Raw genomic sequence first — 9,716 nt, 5'->3', positions numbered from 1 at the left:
CCATACTTTGCATTCCGTGGGTTCGTAAATGCAAGATATGAACTTTTATGTTTATTTTCATGAACTTCTACATGTTACATAACTAATTTATAAAATAAAACTAACACATGTCGATTAACTAAAGGTCTCACTGAAATATCATAATGCGGAAATACTTAGACAATCTGAACATATCTGAAAGTAGCCAACATGGCTAAACCAAACAACTGAACGACTGCCAACAAGGCTAACATAATAAATATCTGATTGTCTGAACTGTGTCTATGAAGCCTCTAAGAGTACTGAATAATAGAGCCACTATAAACCGAAATAACCGGATAGGCGACAACGCCCGAAGGAATGCGGGGCTCACCAAGAGTCGACACGTGCACTCCTAATTAGCCGAGTCGTCAACCTCGTGTATCGTTACCGCATCGCGAGACGCAGGCCCCCAAGCAAAAGGGACATCAAGACATTTGAATTGTACCGGGTATGTAAAGCAACCGAAGCAATAAAATACTAGAATCGAAACCGAAATCGAAATCGAACTAAACAGAAAGCAAGAAGTCAAGTACTCGTTCGATGAAGAATCACCGTAACATTGTAAATATAATCGTGGCCGGGGCCCAAATAATGTGCACAAAAATCGTGGCCTCTCGGCCCAAGCAATACGTATGCATAAATCGTGCCTAGGGCCCAAAAGTACAGACATGTGTTCAACATTAACAATTTACAAAATCGAGATCGGCTATACCGATAGCATGATAATCGTTTCGATTATGGGACTCTTGCAAATAATCGGTTATACATCGTCGAGACTCATGTGATAATAATGCATAAGTCTATAAAGATTACGTGCTGAGTTCATGATGTTCAAAGTGATAACCATGAACGAATTCTATAACTGCAACCCTAGAAGATAACAGTTCTATATCATATCATGAAACTAGGGCTAAACTATATTCTGAGTCAAATTTGCGGACAAGTATGAAGAATGAGGCGTAGGGAGAATCATGAACATTCCCTAACGTAGATAGTTAGCCTCACATACCTTAATTCCAGCCTTTGAGCGTAATACAATGTTCGTCACTCCTTTCAACTTTGATCTATAGCAATACAAGTCAAAGGGATTCTATATTAGCAATAATATTCATGCTTTGGTCATCTAAGCATTTTATCAAACACTTAGTGGGCATAAAGCTCCACAACCCTCATTAATGGTGTTTTCTTCACCAATTTCCCATTCTATTACTTCTAGCTAAATTCTACAATTTCAATTAGATGTAATTAACATCATTCTCCATCACCCATATGAATACAACAATCCCAAGTCAACAATCCAAAAACCTATCATAGTTCATATAATTCTCTTTATCAAACCCATTTACTATTCTCCCAAGAACTCATCAACACTTTAATCATCATGAAAAGTCATGAAACTTACCTTAGATAGTCCAAGTCTTTGAATGGAGTTACTTTCTAGCACCAAAACCCTACTTCACTCCCTCTATGGATTTTCTTGAATTAGATGAACCTTTGGCTAGGTTTCATACATTTGGGTTCATGGATTTGGTGTTAACTTGATTATGGATTTCTTGAATTTTCATGACTTGATCTCTATGAGTTTAGAGAGTATTCTGAGGTTTTCTTGACCAAGAATGATGAAAATATGATTTTGGTCGAGTTGGGTCTTATTTAAAGTAGTCATGCGATGGTCCGGACAAACGACTCTCTCAGATCAATATTCAGAGTAGGGATCGCAAGTGCGCATGTCGTGTCGGCGCGGGTCGCATCTTGCGCCGCATCGCCTGCACAAGCGAGGCGATTTTCTGTCGAACAGTTTGTCGTAAAATGGCCATAACTTTTTGTACGTATAGCTCCGTTCAAGACCCATAATATACCGTTGGAAAGCTATTTCAAAGATCTAAAACTTTCATCAAGGAAGTTTTCCCAAATTCTCAATTAATAATGGGGTTATGATCGTTGGAAGTAAGACCTTCTATAAACTCACTTGCAAACATGCCCCGTAGAGTGGCTTTCAACTTTGTTTTTCCCAAAGACATTTCTTATGACTTAATTGGTTTTCAAAACACTTCCTATAACCCTCATATTGGTTTCATTATATTATCATGTTATGATTCAAGCTTCGTCCGGGTTACGAGGTGTTACAATATCTCCCCTCGGGATCATTCGTCCTCGAATGATAACCATTCGGATTCTACAAAAATTTCGCCAGAGTTTCCTATGTAATAAGGCACTACCAACCTGTCACAACAACCCATAATATCATTGCCTCACAGGGCTACATCACAATATCATTATAAATTGGCCACACACGACCAAAAGCATGAAAAGAAAGCTTACATACCTCAAAATCTTGGTGCTTCCTCATAAATCTCTTCTGCAAGCTGAAACAAGTGCGGGTACCTGGATTTCATATCCTCCTCGCTTCCCATGTAGCTTCCTCAACTTTCCGACTCCTCCACAGACTTTCACCGAGGCTACTTTCTTAGTTCTCAACTTGCGAACTCGACGATCAAGAATGGCTACGGGATCTCCTCATAGGTCAGGCCATCCTTAATCGTTATAGTATTAATGAGAACAACCAACGAAGGGTCTCCCACACACTTCTTCAACATGGATACATGAAACACTGGATGAACAGCAGCCAAATCTTGTGGCAACTCAAGTTCATAAGCTACTAGACCGACCTTTCGTAAAATTCTGTAAGGTCCAATATATCTGGGACTGAGCTTCCCTTTCTTGCCAAATCGCATAACACCCTTCATAGGTGAGACTTTAAGGAACACCCAATCGTCAACTGAAAATTCTAAGTCCCTTCGCCTCACATCTGCGTAAGACTTCTGGCGACTCTGAGCCGTTCTCAAACGCTCCCGTATTAACTTGACTTTCTCCATAGCTTGATAAACCAAATCTGGTCCTAACAACTCTGCTTCACCAACTTCGAACCAACCGATTGGTGATCTGCATCTTCGCCCATACAGAGCCTCAAATGGTGCCATCCCAATACTAGCATGATAACTGTTATTATAAGAAAACTCAATGAGAGGTAAATGGTCATCCCAATTACCTTTGAAATCCATGACGCATGCTCTCAACATGTCCTCTAGAGTCTGAATTGTACGCTCTGCTTGGCCATCTGTCTGCGGATGGAAAGCTGTGCTAAGGTTCACTTTGGTACCCAATCCTTTCTGAAAGGATTTCCAGAAGTTTGCTGTAAATTGAGCACCACGATCTGAAATAATGGATACTGGTGTCCCATGCAATCTGACAATCTCATTAACATACAGCTTGGCATAATCTTCTGCTGAATCTGTGGTCTTGACTGGCAAAAAGTGCGCCGACTTAGTAAGCCGGTCAACGATCACCCAAATAGAATCGTGTCTCCTAGCTGAACGAGGTAGACCTGATACAAAATCCATATTGATCATTTCCCATTTCCAGACAGGAATATCAATGTTCTGAGTCAAGCCACTAGGCCTCTGGTGTTCGGCTTTCACTTGCTGACAATTCGAACACTTAGCTACAAAATCTGCCACATTCTTTTTCATATCGTTCCACCAGTAAATCTCCTTAATATCATGATACATCTTAGTGGAACCTGGGTGAATGGAATACCTGGAGTTGTGAGCTTCTGACATGATCCGCTCTCTAAGTCCATCTACATCTGGAACACATAATCTGCCTCGATACCTCAAGGTACCATCATCTCCCCCTTGTTCGAAAGCCGTCGTCTTATGCTTGTGAATCCCCTCTTTCAGCTGCAACAAGTAGGGATCGTTAAACTGTTTCTCCTTGACTTCCATGACTAAAGAGGAAAGACACCTATTCTGAACAACCACACCACCATCCTCGGAGTCCATAAGTCGAACTCCAAGATTGGCCAAATGGTGAACTTCCTTTGTCATAACTCTCTTATCTATGTCCACGTGGGCTAGACTTCCCATGGAACGCCGACTAAGAGCATCAGCCACAACATTCGCCTTCCCCGGATGATAAAGAATATCCACATCGTAATCCTTAAGCAATTCAAGCCATCTCCTTTGTCTAAGATTCAGCTCCCTTTGCTTGAAGATATACTGCAGGCTTTTATGATCTGTGAAAATATCAACATGCACTCCATACAAATAATGACGCCATATCTTAAGTGCAAAAATTACAGCTGCTAACTCTAAGTCATGAGTCGGATAATTCTTTTCGTGAACCTTGAGCTGACGAGATGCATAAGCTATAACCTTACCATGCTGCATTAAGACACATCCGAGACCAACTCCCGAAGCATCACAATAAACCACGAACCCTTCAGTTCCTTCCGGCAGCGTCAAAACTGGAGCAGAAGTCAATTTCTTCTTCAACTCTTCAAAACTTCGCTCACAAGCATCTGACCATTGAAATTTGACTTTCTTCTGAGTCAGCTTAGTTAGCGGAGCTGAGATAGAGGAAAATCCCTCAACAAAACGCCTATAATAACCTGCCAGGCCCAAGAAACTTCTGATGTCTGATGCTGAGGTGGGTCTGGGCCAGTTCTTGACAGCATCAATTTTCTGAAGGTCCACCTTAACACCTTCACCTGAAATTACATGGCCTAGGAAGGCCACTGATTTGAGCCAAAACTCGCATTTTGAGAATTTTGCATAAAGCTCACAATCCTTGAGAGTCTGCAATACTATTCTGAGATGCTCTGCATGATCTATCTCACTACGGGAATACACCAATATGTCATCAATAAACACAATGACGAATAAATCAAGATAAGGCTTGAATACTCTGTTCATAAGATCCATGAAAGCTGCTGGTGCATTCGTCAACCCAAACGACATGACAAGAAATTCAAAATGACCATAACGGGTTCTGAAAGCGGTCTTCGGAATGTCAACTTCCTTGACTTTTAACTGATGGTAACCTGATCTGAGATCAATCTTGGAATAACACTGAGCACCCTGAAGTTGATCAAATAGATCGTCTATTCTGGGAAGAGGATATTTGTTTTTAATGGTGACCTTGTTCAACTGGCGGTAGTCTATACACATACGCAAGGATCCATCCTTCTTTCGGACAAACAAGACCGGTGCGCCCCAAGGTGAGACACTTGGCCTTATAAATCCCTTATCAAGAAGATCTTTCAACTGAACTTTTAGCTCCTTTAACTCTGCTGGGGCCATCCTATACGGCGGAATAGATATCGGCTTAGTGCCAGAAAGTAGGTCAATCCCAAAGTCAATCTCCCTATCAGGAGGGACTCCGGGTAGGCCATCTGGAAAGACTTCTGGAAATTCACTGACAACTGGTACTGACTGAAGAGTTGGAGTCTGGGCATCTGTATCCCTGACCCGAACTAAGTGATAAATATACCCCTTGGAGATCATCTTTCTGGCTCTAATGTAGGAAATAAATCTACCCTTAGGTGCTACTGAATTTCCTTTCCATTCTATAAGTTCATCGGGAAAATCAAATATCACAGTTTTGGTTCTACAACCCACAGAGGCATAACAAGACTCTAACCAATTCATACCCATAATTACGTCAAAATCTACCATCTCCAATTCTATTAAGTCTGCTATGGTGCTGCGATGGTAGATTAACACTGGACAACCCCTATAGATACGCCTAGCTATAACTGACTCCCCAATCGGTGTGGATACTTCGAAAGGTTCTTGCAACTTTTCAGGTTCTATCCCAAATTTCTTAGCAATATATGGGGTTACATAAGATAGAGTGGATCCTGGATCCATAAGAGCGAACACATCGAAGGTAAAGACTGTTAGCATACCTGTGACAACATCTCCACGAGCCTCTGTATCCTGGCGACCTGATAGTGCATACAGACGATTCTGACCACCGCCCGTATTACCGGGCTTTGTGGTTCCACGCCCCTGCTGGGCTTGGAAATTTCGGGGAGCTGCTGAATTTGTGGACTGAGCGACATTATTGTTACCTCCGGTATTCCGTCTTGCAGACGGACAATCCCGCAGAAAATGACCCGGCTGACCACACCCAAAACAACCATCCATGCCCAAACGGCATACTCCTGAATGTCTCTTACCACAAGTGTTGCAAGTAGGGTGTTGAAAACCACGGTCGGTCACGCTGGCCTGTGAATGTGAACCTGCCGATCTGAAGTTCCGGCCTTTCTGGTCAAACTTGGACCTCTGAAATGGAGCACTAGCTGTTGAGGGAGCAGGTCTTGATGACCTATTCTTGAAAAATTGACGGTTGCCATCACTTTGAGATCCCCCATGATTGAAATTACCAGCAGACTTAGCCCTCTTGCTAAACTCTCTATCTTTTTGCTTCTGTAAGGCTTCTTCTTCCTTCATTCTTGTCTCGTTACCTTGCACGAATGCCAGTATCTTGGAAATAGTCATCTTGTCGTTCTGAGCAACTGTGTTGGCATCCCTGTGCAACTCAGGTTTAAGCCCAAGTACAAATCTTCTGACCACGGCTCTCATATCAGGAACCATGTGAGGGGCATGTCTGGACAATGACACAAACTTGAGGTAATAGTCCTGAACAGTCATGTCCTTCTGCCTTAGATTTTCAAACTCTGTAGCCTTGGCTTCCCTGACCTCAATTGGCATGAAGTGCTCAATGAATGCGTCTGCAAATTCATTCCAAGTAGCGGAAAGTGCATCCTCCCCTCGGGACTGTTCCCATGTCTCATACCAAATATGGGCCACATCTTGCAGCTGGAAAGCCCCGACCCCGCCGCCTCTCGTACGTAGCATGCATCACACGAAATATTTTCTGGAGTCCATCAATGAAATTTTGGGGGTCTTCCTCCTTCTTTAACCCTGTGAACACTGGCGGCTTCATCCGCATAAACTCCTGAGTCCTAGAACTGTTTGACCCACTACTAGCACCTGAGCTAGGGGCCGTTTCCTGTCGCTGGGCCTGATTTGCCAAAATTTGAGTGAGTAGCTGAATAGCTCCTCTCATATCCCTGTCCGAAGCATTAAGAGGTGTAGCCGTAGGAGCAGTGGGGGCTGCTGTTTGAGTCGGAACAGCCTCTTCGTGAGCTGCTTCAGCGGTAGCTCTTTGACTGGTGGCTGTGTTCCTCTTATTGTACTTCCTCTTGTAAGGCATTTTCTGAAAATACGTACTCGCACGAATTAGAAAGAAATCCTAAGAGTAATGCTCTAACTGCACGATCTAAAGTATGAAAGAAGTGAAACAAATCCTGAATGTCTTGGTGGTCAACTGTTTATATGTGTGGGGCCCTCACACATATAAAAGAGACCCCACTGGACACGGCTTCATAGACTCCCTAAGACACTTGAACCTAATGCTCTGATACCAAGCTTTGTCACGCCCCGAACCTGGGCCTGGACGTAACACGGCACCCGATGCTCGATCGCATGTGACCGAGCGAACCAACTGTCTGCTGAATCAACATGTGGTACCGAAACATAACTAATTTATAAAATAAAACTAACACATGTCGATTAACTAAAGGTCTCACTGAAATATCATAATGCGGAAATACTTAGACAATCTGAACATATCTGAAAGTAGCCAACATGGCTAAACCAAACAACTGAACGACCGCCAACAAGGCTAACATAATAAATATCTCGATTGTCCGAATCGTGTCTATGAAGCCTCTAAGAGTACCGAATAATAGAGCCATAAACCGAAATAACCGGATAGCCGACAACGCCCGAAGGAATGTGGGGCTCACCGAGGGCGACACGTGCACTCCTAATTAGCCGAGTCGTCAACTCCGTGTATCGTTACCGCATCGCGAGACGCAGCCCCAAGCAATAAAGGGACATCAAGACATTTGAATTGTACCGGTATGTAAAGCAACCGAAGCAATAAAATACTAGAACCGAAACCGAAATCGAAATCGAACTAAACAGAAAGCAAGAAGTCAAGTACTCCCCCCGTTGGATGAAGAATCACCTGTAACATTGTAAATATAACTGTGGCCTGGGGCCCAAATAATGTGCACAAAAACTGTGGCCTCTGGCCCAAGCAATACGTATGCATAAACTGTGGCCTAGGGCCCAAAAGTACAGATACAGGTGTTCAACATTAACAATTTACAAAACTGAGACTGGCTATAGCTGATAGCATGATAACTGTTTCTGATTATGGGACTCTTGCAAATAACTGGTTATACACTGATTGAGACTCATGTGATAATAATGCATAAGTCTATAAAGATTACGTGCTGAGTTCATGATGTTCAAAGTGATAACCATGAACGAATTCTATAACTGCAACCCTAGAAGATAACAGTTCTATATCATATCATGAAACTAGGGCTAAACTATATTCTGAGTCAAATTGCGGACAAGTATGAAGAATGAGGCGTAGGGAGAATCATGAACATTCCCTAACGTAGATAGTTAGCCTCACATACCTTAATTCCAGCCTTTGAGCGTAATACAATGTTCGTCACTCCTTTCAACTTTGATCTATAGCAATACAAGTCAAAGGGATTCTATATTAGCAATAATATTCATGCTTTGGTCATCTAAGCATTTTATCAAACACTTAGTGGGCATAAAGCTCCACAACCCTCATTAATGGTGTTTTCTTCACCCAATTCCCATTCTATTACTTTTAGGTGATTCTACAATCTCAATTAGATGTAATTAACATCATTCTCCATCACCCATATGAATACAACAATCCCAAGTCAACAATCCAAAAATCCTAGCATAGTTCATATAATTCTCTCTATCAAACCCATTTGTTATTCTCCCAAGAATTCATCAATTCTCACTTTAATCATCATGAAAAAGTAGAAACATTACCTTTTGAAGTCCAATCCTCTTGAAGTCTTGAGTTCTAGGAGTTTCCAGCACCAACAATAATGTTCCAATCCTAACTCTATGGATTGGGTTTTCTTGAAAAGGGATTAGGGATTTAAATTCAACTAGAATCATGATAAAAACTTTTGGAAGATCATGGATTTGGGACTTGTTGATCTATGAGTTTAGAGAGAATTTTCGTGAATGGGGAAGGGAGAGTAAACTAGAAGTTTTCCTAAATATGATTAAAATATGATTTTGGTCGAAACTGACTTATTTAAAGTAGTCGCGCGAACAGGCAGCGCAAAACTCTCTCAGATCAATATTCAGAGTAGGGGCGTCGCATGTCGTGCGGCGCGGGTCGCATCTTCACGCGCCCGCACGCGCCTGCACAAGGCGGGTATTTTTCGGTTCTGAACAGCGTCGTAAAATGGCCATAACTTTTTGTACGTATAGCTCCGTTTGGGCCCGTAAGATACCGTTGGAAAGGTATTTCAATGATCTACAACTTTCATCAAGGAAGTTTTCCCAAATTCTCAATTAATAATGGGGTTATGATCGTTGGAAGTAAGACCTTCTATAAACTCACTTGCAAACATGCCCCGTAGAGTGGCTTTCAACTTTGTTTTTCCCAAAGACATTTCTTATGACTTAATTGGTTTTCAAAACACTTCCTATAACCCTCATATTGGTTTCATTATATTATCATGTTATGATTCAAGCTTCGTCCGAAGTTACGAGGTGTACATTGCTTCCCATCTTCGCCTCTGACCCCGTCATTGTTGATGACGATGAAGAAACTGAAGATGAAAATATTGTAGTAAAAAGAGTCAGAACGGGACCTACCCCAGAGACTCTCCATGCTGATGTGCCACCTTTCCCACACTTGAGTGCTGACTACTTTGACCATTATTACCCCTAAGCGGTTGCTTCCATTGGTGGAACCCCTTCGCGAGG

The sequence above is a fragment of the Lycium ferocissimum genome, chromosome 4 (assembly GCF_029784015.1).
Source record: "Lycium ferocissimum isolate CSIRO_LF1 chromosome 4, AGI_CSIRO_Lferr_CH_V1, whole genome shotgun sequence".
Taxonomy (NCBI): domain Eukaryota; kingdom Viridiplantae; phylum Streptophyta; class Magnoliopsida; order Solanales; family Solanaceae; genus Lycium; species Lycium ferocissimum.
This window is presented reverse-complemented; position numbering follows the sequence as displayed.